Consider the following 26,861-nt stretch of genomic DNA (forward strand, 5'->3'; position numbering starts at 1 on the left):
TGTTCACCCGCCGCCAAAGTAGCCAACTCCCCAAACTTGGGGTCAATTTTGATCAGAAGTAATCTGCGCCGTTCTGCTGACAGGGCACAGCTAGCGACCCCTAAAAGGCACATGGCCTTCTGGGCTCAGCGAGCTATGATGTCTGTGGGCATGGGCAAACCCATTGTTTTGGCCTGTCCACCAGCTCAACAACCTTCATTACATTGCGTACCACATCCAGGGGCTTATTCTGGCACTCTCCCTACGATTTGTTGATCCACTTCTTGAGATCCTTTATGTATTTCTTAAAGAACATAGACATCTAGTTATCCGACTCCTGGGTCAGGACTACTTTCCCGCTTAGAGAAGGCCAGGGGCACTCCGCCCAAACGTGGGGCCTATCTTCTTTCTCTACGGGTTGTCGAATTTTCTTTGCAACATAGTCTGCCATCTTCTGCTCTGGGAGTCATTCCGCTGAGTGGAGAGGGTAGATGCCCTTATGTTCAACCATGTCTGTTTGACCCGGATCCCCATCCTGAGAGTCAGATGCACTCGAGCCAGGCTTCCAAGGCCTACTGCACCGAGGTTAGTCCGCAGACAAGTCTTTGTCATCCAAATCACACTCCTCTTTATCAAGGAACCAAGTATCGGGCTCATCACGGAAGAAGAAAACATCCTTCCGGGAGGGTACATTTCTAAGCATCCACACACCCTTATGGAAGGCCTTGCATAGTCTGTCAAGGCCTTCCAGGTGCCCTGCATCTTGCTTGAGGGCCTTCTTGGTCATAGAGGATGAGAGTCTGCTAGGTCAGGCCACCGCCAGTTCAGAGTCACCAAACACCTTGGGGATCTGCTCTGTGATCTTAATAATTTGATCCTGGAGGGAGGGCAAGGTCCTAGAGATAGCTTGAGAAAGGTTTCTGGCCACCACTTCAGGGAAATGGCCTTTCTTCCTCCTCTTCATAAAGAGAGTACACATAGTCTCTAAAAGATTCCATGTTTCTAGGGTGAGAGCAAACAATTGACCACCTACTTAGTCTAATAAACATCCACTGTAATTAAATGTGGGCAGCCCCCTCGCAGGGGCTCCTATTTTTGGCTGCACTATCAGAACTTGCCACTAGGTGGTGCCCATACCTAACCAGAGCTTGCGGCTGTTCATCTCAGCCTTAGGTCATACAGCATATGCGGTGTCAAGTCAGGGTTAGTGGCAAGTCCTGGGGGTAACACAAGGGAATCCTCACCAGGGGAACCCCATTGCGTGACACATGTGAGGGAGCAGGTTGAAGGGCATCCTAATAGGCAGCATCGCACCTGACAGGCCCATAACCGGTATGTGTAAGAGTGTTGCGGGACACACAGAGATAGAGCACTTGGGCACAGAGCCCACCACGCTTAATTAAAGCACAAAAAAAGCAGTAATAAACATCAATATCATGCTAAATTAATCGAGATAGACACAAGTAAAACGAGTGTGACTTAACTGACGTAGCAGTGAAGAAAGAGGAACAGGAAAGGACGTCCTGGCTGTATATTTGGACATTATTGTTGTATGATTGGAGGGCTGTTGTTATGGACACTTAAACATAGTGTGAGAGTTGTAGTTTCGATGTTTTTAAAAAAAATTGTTTCTTTGAAGATGACTGCTATATAATAAAAAGTGAAGAAAGTTATGCTTAATCTTTGCCTCCAGTCCTGATATAGAGTCAGCCCGAGCTGAGAGTATGGTACAAGCATTGTCCTATATGTGGTGACCTACTATGTTTCAGGTGAGGCCTATTACATTTACTCGGTGGCCTAAAGGGGACACACTCTCAGTTTGGTAGTGCTGAGAGATGACTCACGTGCGGGCACTCCCCTTTTATTTAACCCCGCAGGCCACGCCTGGCCTGCGGATGACTGGACATAGTCAGGCTAGCAGACTGAAACGCCAGAATGCTAACCATTACATCCCTCTCCAACTTGGTTCTTAAAACAAAACTTCTGAATATCAAGTGAACATATACATATACAGTTCAGTTACATCAGTCTTTAAAGTCTTAACACTAAATCTTAGAGTTGTCGGCTCGGGCAGGGATTAGGTCGTAGACTGTAACAATGTTGTTGGCTTCGTAGGGGTGGTTCATGGGGTGCTGGCTTGCTTGGAGGTGAACCGGGAGCTAGTGTGCCTGGGGGGCAGCTTCAATTATGTTGTCCCCGTTCTCTTCCTGGCTCTGGATGTTTCTGCTCATGTTTAGCGGGATCTGAGAGCCGGACTCTGGAGACTCTGTTGGGAACTCTTTGAACCAGGAGATGTTACGTGATATTTCCTTGCTCCCCTTGCGGGCTGTCACCATGGTTCCATTACTGGCGACAACTGTCCAGGTGCCTGGTTCATGGGCGGTCCGGAACTTCCCCCCCTGGCCGGCGATCTTTGAGTAGGACTGTGGCACAGGGTCTGAGTGACCGGGGTGCAGCATGGTGTTGAGCACTTGCTCTACGGTTTTGTCACTCTAGTCTCGCTTGGGTTTCCTGGATGTCCAGAGGCTGGGGTGTCCACCCTGGGCACGTAGGGATCAGGTCCCTCCGTGGGCCTTAGAACATAAGGGACCATGGACTCCACAGCGTGGTGTAGTGTGGAGTACTCCGGTATTCTCTGAGGAATGTTGCTCGGGATCCGCTTGTTCCACACTGGCAATGCGTAGAATCTTGTTCAGGGTCCTCATGAGCAGCTACACATCCCTATTGGCCTGGGGTCACTGAGGCGTAACACGGTAGTGATGGATCCCTCGGTGATGGAGAAAAGTGGCAAATTCAGCCCCGTGGTACGGGGGCCCATTGTCGCTCCTGATCTCCAGGAGAAACCCAAATATAGCAAACACCTTCTCTAGGACCAGGCCCACATGTGCAAAAGTGGTCGACATGACGGGTTCCACGACAGGATATTTAGAGAATGCGTCTACGAGGACAAGCATGTGTTTCCCTCCAGGGAATCTCCCAAAATCCAGGCTCAATTTCGACCATGTTTTGAACAACAATATCTCAATCGGATTCAATGAAAAGGCAAGTATATATGTATGGACAAGACATTACGAGAACGCGAAAAAAGAAGAAACTTTTGATTTCAGTTTTAGAAAGTGCATATACCATCATGTATTAAGAACACATTTTATACAGGACAGTTGTAGCAGCACTGTTATCATAAAATACGGTGGCAACCCAAGGGGGCATTGTGCACTTGGTGTTAGTGAAACAAAGAGTGACGGCGCGAGTGACATGTGGGTGAACACAGCGAGGGACACAAGGTGACAAGGTGAAAAAAACAATATATACAGAAGCAATGGTTCGTCCTCAATCAATGAGTAAATAATATTCGTTTGAGAACCAAGGTTTACGGTGCGCCATGAGTCGCGCTGTATGAAGGGTTGGCGGCGTTTCGATCCAATCTAGTCAGGATCTTCATCAGGACCGGGTTGCCAGTTTGGTTAGTGAGAGGCGAGTGCTAGCGGGGGTATTCAAATGTAATCCTGAAAGGCGGCGAGGTAAAGTACCCAGTTACCGCGGAGTAGCTCAACGGGATTCAGAAGGAATTCTATGTAGGCTCAACAGAGTACGAAGCTTGATTCTTAGTTACTGAGGTAAGCGTGGGCACAGAAATGGAGCCCCGATCTGGCCAAGGAGTGCATCCACCTCCCAGTGAGATTTGTCCCCATTCGTGATCGCCAACATCAAGTTGGCGAGCATGGAAAATAATCCTCCTGGTGAGATTTCTCAAAGCAGGGGGGGTCAGGATTCTCATTGCGAGTGGTCGCTTGTGCTCGCAACCGCTCGCGTTGAGAAACTGCCTGTTTGCGTTGAGAAAGCTGCTGCTCAAGTAAAAATCTACTTGAGCGGCTTAAAAGGTAAGCTTGCGCTGTGCATGGTGCTGTTCGCAATGATTGCACAGTGCGGACAAGCATCCGGCACTGTGCAATCACCGCAAAAGGCATTTTTCTACTGCACTCAGCCGCTCACGGAGCTCTGCATAGTGCGACAGAGGTTTTTTTTGCACTTTGCATAGCTTTGTGTAGTGCAACTCCGCGAACTCCGCCCAGAGTTAATGAAAACTAAGGGAAATGTCAAAGAGGTTGGTGTGAACTAAGAAGGAAGTGATGAGGAACCTGAGTGTGGTTAGATTGTGGTACAGGTGAATGAAGGGAAGAGGAAGTACCCACTTGATGAAATCCAAGTAGAGGTTGAAACCAACAGACTATTATTTGATTCAGTGGCTAAGATAACCTTGATCTTCAAGGATTTTCTTCCTGAAACGCTTCTCACAATCGTTAAGTTGTTAAAATCGGACATTAAACTGTAAAGGTATTCACTATTTTGGAGAAGGAAGGTGTAATTGAAGAAGTTAAATGATCAGAGTGGTTGGCACTAGTAGTAGCAGCAAGGAAAGGCAATGGTGAATTGCATCTCTGTGTGGATTTGAGGGAGTTGATTAAGGCGGTAGTAGTGGATAAATATCCCATCCCGAAGATCAGTGAAATGTTGATACTTATGGGTAGAGCAAAGGTATTTTAGTATGTTGGTTTGAAGTTGGCTTATCACCAGGTGGATCTAGATGATGAGTCAAAAGATCTGACTGTATTTGAGATGCCTTTTGGGACTTTCAGATACAGGAGGATGCAGTTTGGCCTGGTGTCAGCGGCGTCTGTTTCCCAGAGAGCGATGGAGATGGTTTTGAAGGGTGTAGAAAACATTAAGGTTTATCAAGATGACATTTTGATCTTTGGAGAGAGCCTAGGGGAACATGATCAGGTGATGCGGGAAGTGTTGATGAAAGTGGAAAAAGCAAACCTGATGATTAAGGGGGACACGTGTAAATTCAGGTAATCTCATATTGAGTATTTAGGACATGAGATCTCAGCAGAGGGTTTGAAACACAAAGGAAGTTTGGTGGAGACTATCAGCAAATTAGTGTCGCCCACAAGCAAAGAAGAGTTGCAGAAGTTCTTGGGTATGGCTGAGTGTTATACCTGGCATCCTTGGCGTGGGTTTCCCCTGTATTTTTGCCTTTGCCCCCTGGGTTTTTACTGTGTGTTGGACTTCATTGTTGCTGGCCTTGATGCTTTGGGCACTTTGCCAATGCTCTTCATTGCCAAAATGCAAGTGCTGACACTGTAAATTGTTGTCATGGATTAGTGTTTTCATAGTTGGCTTATTTAGTTTACTGTTAACTTCCTAATACAGTGCACTGTGTTTGCCCTGGGCTTGTAAACCAAATGCTGCTAGTAGGTGTGCAGCACTGATTGTTCCACACACACAAGCAGTCTTGCAAAAGGGTCTCAGGCCTGCCACGGCAGTGTCTGTGCGCAGTTTAGGACTGCCATGTCGACCTGGCAAGTATAACCACTTGCCAGGCCCTAACCGTCCCTTTTCTTACATGTGAGCCACCCCTAAGCTATGCCCAAGGAATCCCTGTGGGCAGGGTGAAGTGTATGTGAAAGGTAGGACATGCCCTGATGTGTGTGGCATGTCCTGATAGTGAAATACTGCCAATTTCATTTTACACTATTGAAAGGCTATCTGTCCCAAGAGGGTAGAATGGGAGTTTATTTATAACATCCTATAAATATAACATTCCAAGGAGAAAAGATAGGAAAGTAAAGTTTAGTATACCTGAACTCAGAATATAACGATGCATCTTTTAGTAAGGATGATTTTTACTTTCTGTGTTTGAAAATACCACTTTTAGAAAGTGGATATTTTCTTGCTTAGCCATCTTGTGTGCCTCTGCTAGGTTTGTGTATTGACTGTCTGGCTTTGGAGCGACAGGGGCTGCGGACGTACATTCTGTTCAGATAGCCACTTAAGGGGGTGAGGTGTGTCCTGACTTTCCTGGGTGAATGATGTCTTGGCTGAACAGACCTAGGCTGCATTCAGAGTAGGGGGAGAAGATTTCTTTCACACCTGAATGAGCCCGGTCTCCTTTGGACAATGCTGCCTCCACCTCTGCCGGGCAGCTGCACCAAAGAGAACAGAACTGGTTTTGGCTGGGCAAAGAGCTTCTCTGTCACCAGACAACAAAGGAATTTGTGCTATAAAAAGTTGGGCCCAGACCCTAGGCTTTTAGATGACTTCTGGAATTGAAGAGAAACCTCTGCCAAGGAAAAGAGCTGGGAGAAACTGGAGGAGAAGTACTGCCCCTTTGCTGTGTGCTCTCTGGGGTTGGCCTGCAGTAGCTGTTTCTGCCAAGGAGAGGAACTATGTGTCTTTCCTGCTTGATAAAGTATCTCCAAGGGCTTGAGGCAGAGCTTCCACCCTGTTCACTAAGTCTCAGGAACAGCAAAGATTTCACCATCCCTATGGTCACTCTCTCTGGAACTGCGGATTTCTTTCGCCACAGAGGACAAGAGCAGCAGACTGTGTCACCGAGTCTGTTGCTGGTTCCGTGTCCTGAAAGCACTGCAGAAGGCACTGCCACATGTCGCACCACTTCCCTGGTCTCACAGATGCCGCTGGGTGGTCACTGAGCCGCTGCTTGCACTGCGTCCTTTGGGCACAGCACCCTGCACCGCCTTGCTTCACTCTGCCCGGACCTTACCAACACCGTTACTGCCCGCACGAACATCGACTGGCTCAGTCGCCTGCACCGTGACATGCCAGCACGGCATCGAACACCACCTCACTCCGGATCCTAGCCTTGGTCTCACAGACGCAGTTGCACGACCGTCACCGAGCCTCTGCCTGCTCCGCACCGTGGGGGAACTGCACGTTTCACAGCTTCCACTTCACCCCGCAACCGCAATGGTTGCCTCGACTGACTCGTACCAAAGGGATCGACTGCAATGAGAAAGGTACTGTTCACGAGTCGGTCAATGCTACAGCTGACCCGTACCGATGCAGTCGGCTAGAACTGTTAGACTCTGTCATTTTCAACATCACAGTAGCCCCGGAGGGAGCTACCTATTCAGAAGAACCATGTTTTAAAGCTATTTCTACATTTTAAAGGCTATTTCCCAAAGTACCTATTTTTCCAGTATTGTTTGTTGGATTGTTTGTCATTTTTGACTTGTTGGTTTAGATAAATATTTGCTCTTTTTCAAAGCTTGTGCGGTGTCCATTTGTAGTGATTTCACTTTGGTACTGTTTGCATGCACAAATGCTTTACACACCACCTCTGAGATAAGCCTGTTGGCTTGTGCCAAGATACCAAGGGGGTGAGCAGGGATATTTTAGAAGTGTATCCCCCTTAGCCTGACTAGGAAGAAGGGTCCCTACTTGGACAAAGGTGCAAACCATTGCCAACTAGAGACCCCTATTTCTAACACCGAGTATTATATAAGTTTGTGCCGGACTTTGCCATGAAAAGTGAGGGTATGAGGGAACAGTTGAAAAAGAATGTAACATTTGTGTGGGGTCAGAGGTGTGAAGAAGAATTTAAGGTAATTAAATAAGGTTGGAAATGGCTCCCAATCTCGAGTTTTGACCCCAAAGCCGAAATCCATGCTTATAACAGTTGCCAGTAGGAAAGGTCTATGAACAGTATTGGTACAGCATGAGGGTGCAAGTGAGAGAACCATTATGTTTGCATCGCACTGTCTGAAATAAACCTGAGACATGGTATTCAGCTATTGAGAGGGAGGGCCTAGCCATTTACTGGTCTATACGGAAAATTAAGATGTTTCTCTGGGGACAGGAGTTTACAGTGAAGACTGATAATAAGCCTTTGAGAGACATTTCCATAAAAAGGGCATTGATACAGTGTCTAGCAGGATCACTAAGTGGATTGTAGCACTTAAGGAGTACAGGTTTGAGGTGGTGTATATACCAGGGGTTAGAAATGCGTTGGCGGATTCATTGTCCAGGCTAGTTGAGGACAAAGGTGAAGAGGCAGTGGATGAGTGCATGGAAGAAAAAGATGTGAACATGTGTGAAACGGAATGCTTCACATTTTCAGAGGAGCAGTGGAGAGCAGCAACTGGGAAAAACAAAGTGCTACCGAAAGTATTCAGACAATTGAAATCTGGTGGGGGTAAGAAGAATGATTTGGATGAGCAGTGTAAGAAGCATTGGGAAGTGAGAGAAGAATTGTCTGAGAACCAGGGTTACTATTTAGGGGAAGAAGGTTAGTTCTTACTGCGGCCATGCGTGCAGATGGCGCAAGAGGGATAGTCCGGGATGACTAAAACTAAGGTGCGATTGAGAATAGTGTATTGGTGGCCAGGAATGGCTGTGCAGGTTGAGAGCTGTTTGAGGGAATCTGTACCGTGCATGGTCAGTGATAAAGGTCTCAAAGTGAGGGTCCAACCTATGACAAGGAGGAAATTGCCCAAAGGCCCATGCGAAGAAGTAGCCCTGGATATTTTGGGGACCTATACACTCAAAGAGGGAAGCTACGTATGTCTTAGTACTGATTGATATGTACTCAAGGTGGCCAGAAGTCATGTGCACAAATGAGATAGAGACAAAGCATGTAACAGCTTGTTTGAAAAAGCTCTTAGCACAGTAAGGAGTACCTGGCTCATTACAGACGGACAATGGAGTTCAGTTGATCTCTAAGGAAATGGAAATGTTCCAGAAGAAGTATGGAATTCAACATAAGAAAATGACACTGTATCATCCTGAGGCTAATGGAACGGTGGAACGTTTTACTAGCGCTCTAAAGGAGACCATACAGCTGGCTAATGGAAGTGGTGTGGGATGGAAAGAAGAATTGCACCAGAAAGTTGAGATGTATCACTTAACTCCTCACTCAGTCACAAGGAAAACTCTATTTGAATTGTTTGTATAGAGAAAGCCGAACAGTATGGTGTCTCCGGCATGGGAATGTTGGAGAGAAAAAGAATGGTCGGCCCTGAAGAGAAGAAATAAAGTGAAGGTCACCAAAGTAAGGTGAGAGTCAGGAAACCAGGGAATAATCAGGGGGAGAACTTCTTCAGTCCCATTAAAGTGGTGAAATCGTTTAAAAGTGCTGTGAAAACAGCAGACTCAAAGATTTGAAATCTGAACAGAGTTGTGGCAGTGAAAGGTGGAAAAAAGGATGAGGGAATTGGCAAGAGTGAGTATGAGAAGTGTGATCTGAGGAGGAAGAGCCGGAGAGTACTTAAGACACCGAAATATTTGGAGATGTATAGGAAAATTTAATTGTTCGTTTTTATTTCTTCATATTTTTATTTCTGATATTTCCTTGTATTGTTTTTATGTGTTATTATAGGGGTAAGTTGTGTGGTATTTTCCTAAATGGAATTGCATTAGGTCACAGAACTTAATGCTGATGCCAGCCTTCATGTTCCATTTGGAATGTGATTTTATGAAGGGGACAGAGGTGAAGTAGCTTGCAGGCAGTGGATGGAATGATTCTTGATGGTTTTACTTCAAATAAAGAAATGCAATGTAACCTTTGTTGACTTCAAGAGTGTCTTTCATGAAGAGAAAATTGTGTTTCTACACCTTCCTTTTCGTAATGGGCCAAGCAGTCATTAAAAATCTTGAGACTGCAAAAACCAATGATGGGGATGTATCTGTTTGTAAGATTCTACATGCCACTTTGATCCTAGTGGTGCCAAGGTTCCTGTATATAGGGATCTGCCATTGTGACCTTGCCCTTCTACAGTTTGGGCAAGAAAACAACATGTGGGATACTGCCTCCTTCTTGTGTCCACATGATGGACAACTCAGCTCTGTAGGGATGGCTGATCCCGCCCAGCCTAAAGTGAATGCACGAAGTGGCAGTGATCCATTACTAAACTGCACATTTTGCTAAGTTAGGTTCAATTTCATCTAAAACAAATTCAGAGAAGAATATGCATCCTTGACCATTAAAAAGGAAATTAAAGTGCCCTGTGGAAATGTTGTTAAAAGGATGTTAAGTTAATATTACTTATACTGACTTTTTTAGTCCTTTTCACTAATACCTGGACAAGATCCTCCAAGGTCGTGCCACAGATTGGCTAGGCCCATCTCCACAGTTGATTCTTTTATAAATGTATTCCAATAGAAATTAACAGAGCAGAGGTATTTAAGTATTTCCACCAACCCACTGACAAAAAGTGAGAGTTCAGATACGGCCCACAGTCTCCTCCCAAAAATTAGGGGTTGGACTTCAATGTTTTCTTAGATTGGTCTATTCTTGTGTCTAACCTCAAGGGGGTCAAAGGAGTGCTGAGCGGGAGGCACAATAGTTGCAGCAGGAACTGATTTGTGAGCAATGTCAACGTTTTTGGATTTATGTGCCCCCAAGTCTTGGCACCATATAGAGCTGCCCCCTATGCCTGGTAAGAATACAGATGGAGGACTGGAGAGACAAATTTACAATGAGACCCTTTTTGCAACTTCCGGAGCACCCTAGCATGCTGCTCCAATTTAAGCCTCCATTTTTCAATGGTGTGGGTCCAATCCAATTTCTCATCAAGTGTAATTCTCAAGTAATTAAATAAGTGAACCTTATCAAGAGGGATACCATCCAAAGTGGGATTCGGGCGTGTTGTATGACATGGGTTAAAAACCATATACTTGGTTTTACTAATATTAATTTCTAGCCCTCTGAGCGAACAAAACTTGCTGAATTGGTCCAATATTTTCTGTCTCTCTCATCTGCGTTTTTTTAATAAGAGAAGAGTATCATCAGCAAACATGAGGGTTGGCACTCTCATGCTTGCTAATTTGGGGGAGACCAAATCATTTAAATATAACATAAAAAGGCTCAAAGCTAACTCACAACCACGGCTTACACTCCTTCTTACAGGGAAGGGTTATGTCACTACTCCCAGCTTCCCACACCAAACCTGGGCATACATTTTTTTGTGTAGCCTCTCTATGATCCTATATAGGTATACTAGAACACCTATCTCTGAAAGCACCTACTACAGGAAAGTTCTTGGGATTAAATAAAAGGCTGCTTAAGATCTACAAAAATGGTATAAAGCCTTCCCTTTTCAATAATGACAGTTTCCCAGTATATCATTGGAGCCTGAACACCTGATCTACTACGGAGTTATTGGAGGAAAGCCTGCTTGCAGAGGTCAGAGTACACCATAATCATCTAGCCATTGCTGGAGCCTTGTAAGAATGATCCAGCTCAAAAGCGTGTGGATGGTGTCAATCATGCTGATTAGGCCTGTAATTGGCAGGGTGCAGTGGGCAGTCCTATTTGTATACTGGAAAAATGTTGGCCCCGACCCAGAATGGTAAAATACTTAGTCCATTCAAGATAACATTAAACACCATAGTAAGCTAAGGACCCCAGATATCAATTTCAGATAGAAATAAATCCCCAAGTATCTTGTCGATACCTGGAGCTTTATGGGGTACAGTCTTCCTAATAGTCTGTTCCACCTCAGTGCATGATATAGGTTGAACGTTTCCTGCAATCCCATCTAGGTTTGACATAGAGGGCCTCCCAGCACTTACTGTTGGCAGCTTTCCTCCTATTGATAGCTAATAAAGATTGGAAAAGTGCAAAATCTAAGCTTCGGGTGCTAAGTTATTTTCGATTTTAGTAGCTCCCTCACAATTCCCTGTTGCTCTATGATTCCAAAAAGGAATTGGTTGTTATCCCAGGAAGCCTCAAGCAAAGGCTCCCAATTCTTGTCATCCCAATGCCTTTTAGCCTTGCTGAGAGCACATTTGTGAGCTGCTCTTCTTACTCTAGTCTCACCCCTCACGTTGGGCCCGATTCACAAAAGTAATCTGAGATTAGGAATCCTAACTTTACTACTCCTAAATGCACTTTGTGAATACCGAAAGTCATAAAGTTAGGATTTTGTCTCAGTTAAACTTAAGTTTTGGTAAACTTAAGACCAAAACTAAAATTTAACTGAGACAAAATCCTAACTTTACGACTTTTGGTTTTCACAAAGGGCATTTTGTAGTAGTAAAGTTAGGATTCCTAACTTTACTACTCCTAAATGCACTTTGTGAATACTGAAAGTCGTAAAGTTAGAATTTTGTCTCAGATTACTTTTGTGAATCGGGCCCGGAGTTCTTAATGGAATTAATCAATGCATGTTTAGCCGTTTTACAATGGTGATCGAGCCAGGATGGTACACTCCTCCTTGGTCCATGGTTCCTTGCTTCATTGAAAAATTCCTTTTTTAGCCTCTCAAATAGGGAGTGATGCACTTCCCCTATCTTCAGTAGGACAGAAATCTGGCTCAAATCCAGATCCAAAATACATAATTCCCCACAGACTCTGTTCCATCTTTTTATAAATGCACCTCATTCACTCCACAAAATGAGCCACTGCCCGCCAGTGGATCCTACGCTTATTGTGTGCTAATTGGCACCTATTATCCAAGGGTTGGAAATACACTAAGGGACTAGAAACCAAGGGGCAGTTCATAACCAGCTCTAGCGCATTATAGTCATTGTCGTGTCTAGATGTCACGACCATGTGCATTGTGAGGAGCCACAATCTGACATCCTCTACGAGTTGTTCAATTAAGCTTAATCAGTGTGGCCTATTAAAGGTATGCGTGTTTGCTCTATTTGACTTGGTCCTCCCGTTACAAGCACGGACATTCATGATAAGGCGTTTAGTTGAATTGCCTATGGAGACCACTTCTTTATAGGGCAGATAGTAAGATTAGGAATGAGCCAAATTATGTCCTCTACCAGCATTGGGGACATGACATGTACAATCAAGGGACTCAAACTGACAATTAAAGTCACCCTCCACCATTTTTATGATACCTGCCTGAAGTCCTTCCATGTGGGAGGATAGGAGAACATCTGTTGGAGACTCTTGTCTATTGGCTGAGGTTCTTGAGTAGAAATTATAGATACTAACTGTATGTCCCCATGGAGGTTTAATGGGTACACACAGAATATCATCTGATATTTCCTCTGACCGCACCTTCGTACAGTCCACATGGGTCCCTACCCAGGTCATCAATCCTCCAGATGGTCTACCCCTGCTGTGAGACCGGGCCTCCACACGAAAGGAGGAAAAACCAGCACAATATACTTTAAAAACAAGCCAGGTTTCTTAAACATAGGCAGATGTCAAATTGGTTAATATACGTTCTACAATCTTGATTATCAAGCTTGGAAAACCTGCAATGTTCGAGGACATCACCCTCAATGTAACCTTAGTCCCGGTGTCAGATATGGCCATTAATGGATCCATTGTGCTTGGTGGCTTCATCCTATCCTCACTCCCTGTCAGCAGTGCGGTAGCTACTGTAGTAAGATCACCCTAGTAGAAAGTTCCAGAGGTTTCACAAGAGAAAGGCACACTGCCCTTGTATGCGTCAGTTCTATCGTCCCTCTTAGTTACTATGCAGGAGGGGAAGCCTCATGTTTAATGGATATGCCCCACAAAGGGGTTGCTATAGAGCCATCAACTAATTTACCTTCAAGATCGTAATGCTTCGGGCTAACATTCTGGGTGGTAAAACATCAGGGTAAACGGGAACCCTCCTTTGCATGTCTTTCCCACTATATCGATCGGTAACCATTCTACAGTGAGAACGACTACTTGGTTCATTAAGTCAATCAACAATATACATGGACCCAAACCTATTATACACTAGCACATTAAACAGTCCCTCCAGCTGTTCGAAACAAGATGGCCAGGGGTGTAAATGATTTTATGTCAAGGATCGATGATTCCACAAACAAAAACGTTTGTCTGGTTTACAAGAACACCCCACTAGGAGAAAAGTTATCTCAGTGCCTCTTACTTGGTGGGTTCCAACATCAAAAAGCAGTTTATGGACTATTGCAGGCTCTCTAAAGTTGCTAATCACACAGTCCCATGGTCGGTCTTTCTGTCCCCTTCGGATTCACCTTACTTGGCGTGTACAAAATGTGTTATTAGCCATAGATGTCAAAAACGTCATATTCTTTCCCAGCTAAGGTAAGCACTTGTTGCCCAGTTCAGAGTATGTCTAAATCTGGCCATCACTTAGCCCTGGAACTCCAGTTCATACAGCCTCATAAAAATAGGCTTCTGGAGGCAGACTAATTACTGGAAGATTCATAGTTCCTTAGGGGAATGAACCTGCTGTTTCATTCCCCCCTAGGGGATCCCCGGATGTTGTGAGCACCATGATTTTCCTTACATCTTGATCCTGCTATATTTCCCAATATATCCATGGGATATGGCCATGTCAGTATTACGTATCCGTGGAGCAGTTGGGCTGGTGGCTTCAGACTTGCAAGAGCTTTGACTTAGATTTAGCGCTGTGGGGCTTCCACAAAATCGTTCATCCAGCTAGGTTTTAGTGTGTCAGCTACCCCCTCATTGTTGATGGAATTGGTAGAGACCAGTTACAGAGAGTAAGGACATGGTGGGGCACCTGGAGGTGATTACCTTTTTCCTAACAGATCGCTTAGCTTTATTTGCCACTTGTTTTGTTTCCTCAAGGACACTCTCATGGTAGGACCTTAGCTATGCCTGCTGACACTGAAGCAGCATCCGTCAGGTTAAGATCAACATGAGGCTGGGCTAGAGAATAAACTTCAGCAGCACCCACTGGTAAAGTTGGAAATATAGGGGCGGAGTTCGGTAAGGTTACTCACTACCCAATGAAAGTCTCCTCTAAGTCAATTCAATTTCGGTGGCAATGACCCCGATAACACTTTGGAGCATCATATCAATAGAGGTGACTTCGGGAGGGCGAGGAGTAGCTTGAACCCCCCCCCCCCCGCACTTGCATTTCCCCATACTGAGCTCTGCTTGTTAAATCCAATAGCAAATAGATTGGGGCAATCACAAATGCTGCAGAGGTGTTTTTTAAAAAAAAAAGCCAAGGGGGGTGGCCTAGCCCAGTCTGACCTCTTCCGGACAATGACGGACGCAGACAGGACCACATTTGGTCTGGGCTCCGGTTGCCTTTTGGGAAGGACGTTGCTTGTGGTTGACCCGCCCCCTTCCTACCGTGGTAGCACCTCCAGGCTCTGACGGTTTGTGGATGTTGTAATATTCTGCCAGGGTGTTTGAGCAACTCTGTGAGGAGGGTCTTGGGGGTCTTGGGCCCTCTTTGCAGTGTCAAGCAGTCAAGGATGATGAGGTCCCTCACCCTTCAGCAGCCGAGAGGGCAAAGTGTGGGGGAAAGAAAGGGGGCAGGTCCACACTGTATCTCAGGGCGATGGGGGGAGTCTCTGAATGTTCCTAGTGTCAGAGCCCAAACACATCGGGCATGCACCACCGGGGATTAACAACAGTCACTGGTGTCAAACCACTGCTCCCAGACAAGGATCTGGCTGGCACTGCAGTCCTGCAATCAAGAAAGCAGGGCAATCAAGCATCCATCTGAAGAAGCGACTATGCAGGGGGTCCCTCACCAGTTTATAATCCGAGTCCAATGGTGATATTTAGAAATGGGGTGGGGTCTGCCTCACTGTTGGGTAGGTTTGTGACCTGGGGGTACCCCCAAGCTCCAGGGAATGAAAGGAGGAGCATCTTCAAGTCTCCCTTGTCTCCCGTGGGGGAAGGCTGTAGGGAGCAGAAGCTAGGCACAGGTAGCCCAAGGGCACAGATGAAGGCAGCAAGTGCTCCGGACTGGAGTCAAGCACGTCCCACGCGAAACAGGCCAAAAAGGTCAGGTCCGGGGCCCCCACCACTCATCTGGGAATGATGCAGCTGCTGTCCATGCGGTCAACCCATCAGGGGTCTGGCGGTCAAATCCTCAGCTCCTGACGCGTTCTAGATTTTGGCAGCCCGGTGCACACTAACACAGGATGGGAGTGCCTGTAGGCCCGGGCGGCTGAACAGGTGGTAGAAGGAAGGACGCATGATTATAATAATTACAGTTCTCTAAGGTGGAAACCCTAAGATGGGTTTTAAAGGGAAAATTTTATCTCAATAAAAAAAAACATTTCATTATCAAAATTTTAACCAGGCACTAAACACCTTGGAGATACCATATGAGTACCTAGTGGACTAGAACATCTTTTAAGACTTGCATTAAAGGGAATAATTCCTTATCTTAGCTTAAAAGTGATACATTGTATTGTAACTCACTGAAAATGTATAATGGTATTGCAGACTCAGTCATTTTAGGTAAGGTGCAACCATATCTGTTTATGTCTAATGAGCATTATGTTAGAACAATAGAATTTTTATTAAGGGCACACAGATTACCTATGGAAGTAGTCTTAGGTCCATGGAAAATGTTAGATCAGGAATCCTTGGCATGGTTTCCCCTGTCTTTTTGTCTCTACCTCCTGTATTTTTTACTGCAATTGACTTTGTTTTTAATGGTTTAGATACTCTGGGCACTTTACCACTGTTGATCAGTGCTAAAGTGCAAGTGCTCCCTGTGTAAATTACAATTCTGATCAGTTCTCTATGATTGGCATATTTTACTGATTAATTCACTAGTAAAGTGCACTATGTGTGGCCAAGGACGGAATGTTGAATACATCAAACATTCACCCACAGTCAAGAGATCTGAGTTAAAACCATTGTTCTTTTGCTCACTACGTCACCACAGTTTGGACCCAGGCATATGCAAATCAGACTTTACCCTGCTCCTCATGGGAACAGTCCAGCCCGAACTGCCAAGCCAGGCCTCCCTGGACTGGAAACAAGCATCACAGGACCAGTTTCGAGGTATCACCCCCTCATCAGCCAGGCAATCTTGAATCCAGTGGGCGAACAAGCAAGAGACCCACATCTGGGTATACCCATCCCACTTAAGGTGAAAAATGCTGTGGCAACCAAGGATGGACCGAAAACTGAATAAATAAAACAGTCACCCCCAGTCAAGAGATCTCGGTTAAACCCATTGTTCTTTTGCCCACTACGCCACCCCAGTTTGGACCCAGCCATATGCAAATCAGGCTTGACCTTGCTCCTCATGGGAAAAGTCCAACGATAGATTTACCGCAGATGTTTGACTGAGGGCGAATGTTTGATTTATTCAGCATTTCGTCCATCATTTGTTGCTGTAGCATTTTTAGAAAGTGGGTATTCTTGTTTAGCCGTCTTGTGCCTCTGCCTGCCTGTCAAATCATTGTCTGGTGTAGACTGACAGGGGCCTGTTTGTGCATTCATTCTAGACAGCCACACAAAGGAAGTTGAGGTGTGCCCTGCATATCCTGATGGCCCATCACCAGGCTGATGGGACTTCCTGAGCGAGAGTGGCGGGAGGAGCTGTCACCTGCACCTGAATTGGACCTTGCCTGGCCTCTCACAATGCTGCCTCCAATCCCCTGGAGTGTATCTGGAGCCAAGACCAGGCAGGACAAGAACGTGTGCACTACAGAGTAAATCCTTTGAAGTATCCCTACTTCAATGGCAAAAAGGGGTCCAAGTAGTGGACCTAAAACCCCAGACTTTTAGAACACTTCTGGAACTGAGGACTCTACTGCCAAGAAGAAGAGCTGAAGAGCTGTCAGCAGGAATACTGCCCCTTTGCTGTGTGTTGCTTTGCATGGTTGGCCTGCAGTTGTAGCTTCTGTCTTTGGGCAGTGACTTTGCAATGTATCCTGCTTTTTCAAGTTTCTCTAAGAGCTTGTGTGTGCTTGCCTCATGTTGGAAGTATCAGGGCTATTAAAGACTTCATCTGCAGAATCCTTGAACTTCACTGCTGAGAGTTCTGACCTGCCTGGTGGTGCTAAATCTAGTTCTGGGCCCTTGGAGGTTATTCCTGCTGTAAAGACATGCTTTACTCCATTGATGCATTGCCCTTCCAGTGCATGCTTTTCCAACGCAGAACAGCATTGCAGGAGAAATTACCACGCACAGCTGCCTTACAGCTGAATAAATCAATGCAATGCCTGTCAGAGGATGAAGAAACCGCCGTAGCCCAAGTTTAGTGCACCGTGCCTCCAAAGTCCAAGACCCCATCACAGTCTCCGACACAGGCCCTGCTGTATGGCTAAAAGAATCAACATATCGTGGGACCGCGGCTGAAGAAATCAATGCAGCACCTGTTTGCCGCTGCCACATCGACCTTCAGCATGTCTGGATTTCCACGCATCGCAACTCTATGCACCAAGTTTTTCGAACGCATCACCTACAGACCAGAACAGTCCTGGATTTCCACGCATCGATTCCCCCTACATCCGAATTTGACGCTACCCCTGTGTGCAGTAGAACTGATGTATTGCTCCCCGTGGACTCAGGGACTGACGAATCACTGAGTTTTCTGATGCTTCTCTCCTCTGCGGCTGTTTTTCCTCATGGAATTTGATGCATTTGAGGTACTTTGTGTCAAAATCACGCATCCATAGAGGTCCTTGGACAGAATTTCTTGCAACCTTTTAAGTCATATTTTGAGTTGCATTGTTGGATTTTTGTCTTATTTGGTTTAAATAAAGATACTTTATTTTTCTAATCTGGTGTGGTGTTCATTTCTAGTCTTTTCATTCTGTAAATGTGTGTGTAATGTACAAATACTTTACACATTGCCTCTGAGGTAAGCCAGGGTGGTGAACTTCACTCTGTTCGCAGAGTTTCCCACACTTCGCGCTCTGCGGAGCACGCAGAGTTCTGAAAACGGAGCAGAGTTTTTTTCCTTGCTCGTGCTCCCCAACATCAAGTTGGCGAGGGTGAAAGTGGAAAACCCACCTACTGACGAGATTTTGCTTCGCTTGCGCTCCCCAACGTCAAGTTGGTAAGCCAGAAAAATTCACCTCTCGTGTTGAGAAACCTTCTGTTTGCGTTGAGAAAGTTGCTGCTCAAGTAGAAAATCTACTCGAGCTGCAGAAAAGAAGCAGGGCCCTCTTGGGCTGTGCATGGTGCCATTTGCATTGATTTTCAAGCTCACGACAAACATTCAGCACTGAAAATCAATGCGAACAGGCATGAACAACCGCACTACACAGCTTGCGGAACACCTCATAGTGCGGCAGAGTTTTTTGGTCATTTTGCGGAGTTTCGCTAACTCCGCCCAGGCTTACTCTGAGGTGGGCCTGACTGCTCGGGCCAAGCTAATAAGGGGGTGAGCAGGGGTTATCTTAGGTGTGTAATCCCGTTATGCTAACTATAAGAGACTTGGACAGGGTTTATACCACTACTAACTACCCCATTTCTAACACTGGTGGTCAGCGGTGAGGCTAGGACCTGTGTTTGTACTTTGACGTACAGTGATTGGTTTTTACTGCTGATGAGGGCAGACCGCTATGTGACCACGTACTTCTTTTTGCTTTTTCCTATTTTTGTGATACCACTGAAGTATCCAAAAACTATGTCTCTCTCTGGTGAGACAGCAAATGTTGTTGCAAAAGTAGTGTTTGAGATTGAGAAGTTACAGTTTCACAAAGTGTATCACCTCAATCAGTTTCGCAAGGATTTTGGATGTAACATTAGAAGTTCCACTAGGAAGGAAGAGCTGCAGAAGGGCCCGAGTGCCTGATGAGCAGTAAGAGAAGCTGGGGAGGATGAGAATGGGAATATGGATCTGAATGTGCAGAGTCAGCAAGGGGATTTTGGAGCTCAGGATCTGCCTGTAGGCACATCTTCCAGGGGTGGCAGCAGTGTGTTATCTGGGAATCTGTCTTCAGAGGAGCTGAAGAAGAGGCGACAGGAGAGAGAGCATCAGCAAGATCTTGAGAAGCTCAATTATGAAATGGAAATAAAAAAGTTTTAAATGGAGTACAAACAGCAGAGGAGAGGTCCCTTGCTTTGGAGGAGAGAAAACTGTTGTTGGCTCATGAGTTATGTTTAAAGGCCCTGGATATCAAGGCCAAGCAGGCGGAGTCCAGTTCAAATGGTGGTAGCGTGCATACAGAGAAGTCTGGAAGGACCGTACACATTCCAAAGGAGTTGGTAAACGATTACCAAAGGGGATGACATCCATAATTGGTTGGTTCTTGACTTATGAGCCAGCACTCCACATGAATGAGGTCCCTGACGCCCAGTGGGACCTGTGGAACCACTTTGAGGTAGAGGGGAGGGACACTTTAACAGCTAGAGCTCTCAACTACTCCAACATGAAGGATGCCTTGATTACCTAGCATGGGTTGACCCCAGACCAGTATAAGGAAAAGTTTAGATCTTTCAAGAAAACTGATTCTCATGCTGGGTTGGAATGTGTTGATCATTTTTGCAGAGCACTGGATGGTTGGAAAAATGGCAGCCAGGTAATTGGGGTTGCAGTGGCGGCCGGCTCAGATCACGGTTGTGGAGGTGGGGGTGGGAGGCATTGACGCGGGAGAAGCGGGATACGCATGTGTAAATAAAAAAAATAAAAAATAACTTACCTTCTCGCTGCGGCACTCCTCTTAGTCCCTCGCCCTGGCCGGAAGAGGCAGCACACCCAAAAAACCCAGTCAGCCAATCACAATGCTGCAATGCAACGTTGTGATTGGTCTGAGCGCCGTGGTTCGATGCTCAGACACTGACAGGGACCCTGTGCACAGTCTCCACGCAGTCTGTAATACAACCTGCGTGGAGAACATGCACAGTGCGCATGAATGTTTTGCTGGCCCGAGACGGCAAGCCAAACATTCATGTGCACTTACAGTGTGCTCACCACTTCCCCTGCTCCTGTCATGAGAGCAGCCCTGCACCGCAAAGCTGCCGGACATCAGGACAAAATAAAATGATACTAACACAAGTTATTATGATTTTATTTTTCCTTAACGTCACAGCTAGAAAGCAGTGGGGCGATGCGGTTCGGCCTTAGAAGCGGAGTGTCAAGGAGGGGTTGTACAATTTGATTGCTTGGGAGCACTTGTATAGTCTTTGTGGATGAGTGGTGGGGACAAGGGTAAACGGAGGAAGTTCTCTAAGGGGCCACAATCTAGTTCCCAGGGTAAGGATTCCCATCCCCCAGGTGAGAGGAAACCTTGGATCTCTACTGGGAAGCCTGCAGAGAGGGGTTCGCACAAGTGTTATGCATGTGATCAGGAGGGTCACATGATGGGGAGTCCCAAGTGGACACTGGAACCCACTGATGCGCTGTCACAGAGTTGGGCAGTGTAGCACTTGGGGAGGAGTTGGTCCCAGGTGAAGGGTGGGAACCAGCTGATATTACCCTTGCCTCACTAGTGGACAGTGAGGTGGTCCAGAGAACCCTCCTGCCTGAGAACATTAAGACGTACAGGCAGTGGGTGACCATCAATGGATAGAGGGAGGAGGTTCTGAGAGACCCAGGAGCCAGTGTGACTATGGTACGGTGTCACCTGGCGTCTGAGAAGCAGGTGGTCCCCAATGTGTTTAACCAAGTAGTTGCATGGACAACTCTTAGTGCCAGTACAAGGTGGTGCAGGTTCCGTTTGAGTGGCGGGGTGTCTCAGGTCCCTTGAGGGTGGCTGTGAGTCCAACTATGCCTGTTGACTGTCTGCTAGGGACCGACCTGGAGGATTCCCCCTGGCGTGGGGTAGAATGCCAGGCACACTTGGAAATGGTGGATCTGCCTGAGTGGGCATGTGTGAGCACTCGGTCAATGGCAGCCAGTAGGGGCGATTAGAAGGACCTGGAGCCTAAGAGAGTGGCCTAGGTCCCTGACAGAAAGAGGGTGGACAGAGGTCACTGGAAAGCAGTCGCATAAGTGGCCCAAAAGGAGGCGGAACCTAAGGGGGACACCCTGGAACCTACAGATGGAGCAAGTGGCCAAAGTGGGGGACATGCCTGAGCTGACCCATTGGCAGCAGGAGGGGGTCCCACCAGGGAAGAATTCTACAAGGAGCGGCAGGAATGCCCTTCTCATATGGGTTTGCCGCAGCAGGCTGCAAACCAGGCAGCTGGTGATCAGTCTGGCTCACATTGGATCTACTGGGAAAATGGCCTCCAGTATAGTGAGCTTACGGTTGCTCAGCCTGGGGCAGCCTGTGTGATGGTGGTCCCCCAGTGCTTCAGAGCCTACCTACTGGGTCTGGCTTATGATGGGCCTTTGAAAGGCTTTCCACTCACTTCTGGTGGCTCTAAATGTGTACAAACTCTGATACCCTTTGTAGGTCTTGCCAAACTTGCCAGGCAAGTAGTAAGAGTGGGAGGAGATGTAAGGCTACTCTCCAATCGCTTCCTATTGTGAGCACACCTTTGAGTGGATGGGATTTGACATATTGGGACCTCTGTACCCGAGAAAAACCTTCGTCAACATGTTTATCCTGTTCTTGGTGGACCATGCCACCCAGTACCCCGAGGTATATTTCTGAGAACAGTGATTGCGCCTTTGGTTGACCAGGCACTGATGGGGATCTTTTCCCATGTGGTCTTCCCCAAAAAGGTGGTATTTGACTGGGGTACCAACTTCATATCCAAGTATTTGAAGTCTCTGTGGCAGGAGTGTGGTGTATCCTACAAGTTCACCACTTCTTACCACCCCCAAAGTAATGGGTTGGTTGAGAGGTTCAACCAAACCCTGAAGGGCATGGTTGGGGTTCTGTCAGACTCCATGAGGCGTAAGTGGGACGTACCATGCCTTCTCTTACAGGGAGGTATCGTAGAAGTCACTCTGGTTCAGCCCCTTTGAACCGCTGTATGGGCACCCTGTGAGAGGACCTCTCAGTCTGGTGATAGAAAGCTAGGAGAAAGCTCCCAGTAAGCCCACCAGGATGTATTTAGCTACATGCTGGCCTTTAGAAACCAGACTGCGCGCTTCAGAAAGCTCACTATGGAGAACCTGGAAGCAAGCCAGGAAGATGTGAAATGCTGGTATGACCAGAATGCCACTCTGGTTGACTTTGAACCTGGCCATAAAGTGTGGGGCATGGTGCCATTGGCGCCCTGCATGCCGCAGGATGAGTGGTCTGGTCCTTTTGAGGTGGTGGAGCGCAAGAGTGATGTCACCTATCTGGTGAACTTGCAGACTCCAAAAAACCCTTTGACGGTCCTGCGCTGGAACTGCTTAAACCCTCGCATGCTCATGATGGCCCCCGGCCGTCATGGGTCATGGTGGGCGTGTGCGGAGGACGGCCGGGAGCCGTCCGAATCCCGCCCACTGTTAAAAACGCTCACACAGCACGAACATTCGCAGCACATGCAAGGGGTTAAACCTCAGTTTGAGAGATCTGAAGTGAATATGCTCCTGGCAACAGATGACAGAATGGAGGAGGAAAGTGAGCCTCTTCTGGGCCAACTGTCTGCCCAGGAGCACAATTGGTCTGTGGAGGGTGTGAACCTCACCCCAACACTGATCCTAGAACAGCAGAGGGACTGTTGCCAGTTGTTGGGACAGTGTGCCTCACTGTATTCCTTGCACCCAGGAGCCACCCATTGGTGTACCCAAGATTTGGATGCTGGGGACAGTCTCCCTGTATAACACAACATTTACAGGTTGGCTGAAAAGGTCAAAGCCAGCATCAAGGAAGAGGTTTCTAAAATGATTGTCTTAGGGATGACATAGCCCTCCAACAGTCCTTGGGCCAGCCCAGTGGTCTTGGTCCCAAAGGCTGCTGCACCCGGTGCTACACCTGAAATGTGGGTCTGTGCGGACTACCGTTGCCTCAACACCGTCACTTAGACTGATATGCACCCCATCCCAGAGCTGATGATCTCATAGATCAGCTCGGAGCTGCCAAGTTCCTCAGTATGCTTGATTTAACCTTTGGGTACTGGCAGATTACCTAGACCGATAGGGCCTACTTGGATAGGGTGTTTACCACTGCCAACTAGAGCCCCCAATTTGTAATAGAAAGATATTCCCCTGGAGCAGCTAATATGTTTATTTTTTAACAATGGTGTGTAACATTTAGATCATATTTTTTTAGGTCTTCTGCCCTTGAATAATATCTATTTACATTTCTAGACTCTTGCTTTAGGAAATGGAAAGTGTACACTGAAACCAATATTTTTACTTTTATAAGATCTTCTGTAAATGAAAGTATATGCTATTGTACTTGTAGATTCTTAAAATGTTTTCAACTATTGATTAGGCTATAATCTGACATACTTTGCACTTTATTACTGATGTAATTCGCGCTGTCTTTGTTCAATGTATATTTTGATTCGGGTATACTTTTGTCCTCGGATGAAGACTAAATCAGTAAAGATTATCTGCTATTTATTATTCCATTTATATAGCAAATATACATGCAATAGTCCCTCAGCTCTTAAACAACAGGAGTTATTATTGCCAACCTGAATTTTATTGACCTTTAAATGAACATTACCAATACCAAACCAAGAAATAGAATATATCTATTTCTACAGGAACAGGACAAAGGCTAAGAAAACAATGTGGGCATTTAAAACATTTAGGTAACTCAAGATCTCTGTGGCAAGTGTTCTAACATGTGAGGGTTTGTATTGGCTTGAAAATGGGATGGGACCTATGACATAATATAGTACCTATCTTAGAGCTCAAACTGCAACTTTTATTTTCACAAAAATGTTCAACTCAGGAGCTGAAAGAGGCCATGTGTAGGTATACATTACAGGTTCTGTTTCATGAAATGAGTATTTGCAGACATATTTGCTTGTTATGTTATTGGTGTTTTTTGGCACCCTAATTACCCATGAGGGTAAACAGGTGTGTGAGGTCAGCCGTGGGGGTGCTTAATGGGGGGTGCTTACTCGAAAAGCCAGGTTTTCAACTTCTTGACGAAGTCTAGAAGAGACAAGGAGACTTTGATTTGTTGTGGGAGGTTGGTCCAGGCTTTTGGGGCCAGGTACGAGAAGGTGCAGCCTCCTGCTCTGCTTTTGTGCATGTATGAGGTGTGTGTTAGTGAGCCCCACATCCCCACTTAAAATACCACCAACCCACACCCTAGCCCACAAAACCCCGACCGACCCAGTCTACAAAAGTACCCCGACTCATGCCCAGCCCCACTCAAAACAACCCCTACCCACCCCCAGCCCACAAAACAACCCCGACCCCCCCAGCCCCATGTAAAATAACCCAACCCACCCCTTCCCCACAAAACAACTCCTAACCCCCCAGCCCCACTTAAAATAACCACTGACCCAACATCAACCCATAAAACCCCTGACCTCCCCAGCCCACCAAAGTACCCCGAACCACCCCCAACCCCACTTACCTCACCGCAATCTCTTTCTGCTTCTGTCCGTCTGCAAGCCCTACCACGCATTGCCTTGACCAAGCACATATGTGGTTAAGGCATATGCTTTGTTAAGGCATGCGTAGTAGGGCTTGCGGAGTCGGAACACTCGTGGTTCAGACAGCGGTGTTCCGACTGTCCCCCCCAGAATTACCATCACAACACAAGAGCCAGCATCTTACCTAGGGTGGGCACTATCATGCGACTCTTTTTAAAATGTATCTGTCCCCGTTGGCAACCCTTGCTTTGGCGCCCGTATTGTATCCTATGCTGATGATACGCAGCTGCTTTCCACCTGCGACAAAGACTCTAACTTCAGTGGCGATAATATCAAAGGCTGCCTTGCAGCAGTCTTTGCCTGGTTCCAACTGAATCAGCTTAGGTACAACTCGGACAAGTCGGAGGTGATCTTTTTTGGATGTCCTCCAGATGACAACTGGAAATCTTGGTGGCCCACAGACATGTTCCCACCCCTCGTCCGCCACTGAGTCGGCAAAAAATGTAGGGGTGAAAATTGATAGTAACCCTAATTTCAAATCGCACATCCTCTCAGTTGCTGGTCAGTGCTACGGTCTTCTAAAGTGTCTAAAGAAATTTCTTCCTCTGTTTTCCTTCTCCCACAGGAGGACTATTGTGCAAGCACTGATAGGATCCCGGTTGGATTATGCTAACATATTGTTCCTCGGTCTGCCGGAGTACCTTATCATACGCCTTCAGTCAGTCCAAAATTCGGCTGCTAGGGCAATCTACGGCCTTAGCCGCAGATCAAGCACTTCCGCGTTGCTGAGATCTTTGCACTGGCTCCCGGTGCGCAAACGCATCCACTTCAAGACTCCCACTACTGCCTTCAAATCTCTACATGGATTAGGGGCTCCATATTTGAGGAAGAGGGTACACTTCTATTACCCTGCTCGGTCCCTGCGTTCTGCATCCTTGGCCCTCGCCTCTGTTCCTAAAATCAAGCGAGCACGTATTGGTGGGCGCTCTTACAGACTCTTGGCTCCTCAACTATGGAACAAGCTGCTGGTGAAAATCAGACAGCTGAACGACCTGCTCTCCTTTAGGAGGGAGATTAAGACCTGGTTGTTCCTTCAGTAATCCAAGGCTCTTCGCTCTTTCAGTCTAGGCCTCCCAGCGCCGGGACACTCGGTCCGAGTAGCTGAGCGCTATATAAAACCCCCCTTAACATAACATAACATAACTATGGATGGCCACAAAAGAAATGCTATGTTAAGATGATGCTACTAATATGCCAAGACCAATTCTAGCATACACTCACTTAGATTGGCACTTCAGCACACTGACGCATACACACACGCATACATATTTGCTCTCACATGTCCATACACACACATGTTCTTACCCACCACACATACACAAAGACACTCATACCCTCACATATACACAAACATACAGAGACTGTGTATTAACCTATATGTAAACACAGAGCCTTTCACTGACCGCCTGCACAGGTCCTGATGTGACTTCTTCACCAAGCTCTCTCACCTCTGCCTCTAATGTTCTGTAAGCTCCTGGATGAATTTTCAGCAATTTGGGGAGGCGTGGTATCAGAGGCCCTGCACTCTCAATCATGCTCTGTGACAGTGGGCCTTGCCATTGGTGATCCGTGCTTTCAGGCTAACCCCACATTAGACAGCTGGGAGGGCGGTTTGCACGCCCGCCTCCTCTAATACAAATCTGGCAGTCCTCTTAATAAATAACTATGCATGTATTTTAGGCTAAAAATGTCGGATAGGTAGATGTGCAAAGTTTGCACTTCTTTTAAATACTGTCGCTATCTGTGACTCTGAAGCTGTGGGCTGCACTGCTTCCCTACAGTTGTGCACTGCACTGCTTCACACTCTCAGATCATAAAGAGGAGGGGAAAGGGGGAGCAACACCTGTATGACCTAATTGAGGAACTACCTCTGAAACATTTACAGTATAAACCCATTGTGTGCTATGGGCTTCACTCCTTTCAGTGGTTATTTGGGTACCTTTCAGCATTAACTGATTGC

The 26,861-nt window shown here is 46.5% G+C and overlaps 1 protein-coding gene across 1 annotated transcript in view; it reads right to left on the reverse strand.

The window, feature by feature from the left end:
• ARHGEF33 (Rho guanine nucleotide exchange factor 33) overlaps positions 1–26,861 on the reverse strand; it is a 508,340-nt gene that overhangs the window by 198,522 nt on the left and 282,957 nt on the right. The window lies entirely within an intron of this gene.

This window comes from Lissotriton helveticus, chromosome 6 (genome assembly GCF_964261635.1).
Source record: "Lissotriton helveticus chromosome 6, aLisHel1.1, whole genome shotgun sequence".
Classification (NCBI taxonomy): domain Eukaryota; kingdom Metazoa; phylum Chordata; class Amphibia; order Caudata; family Salamandridae; genus Lissotriton; species Lissotriton helveticus.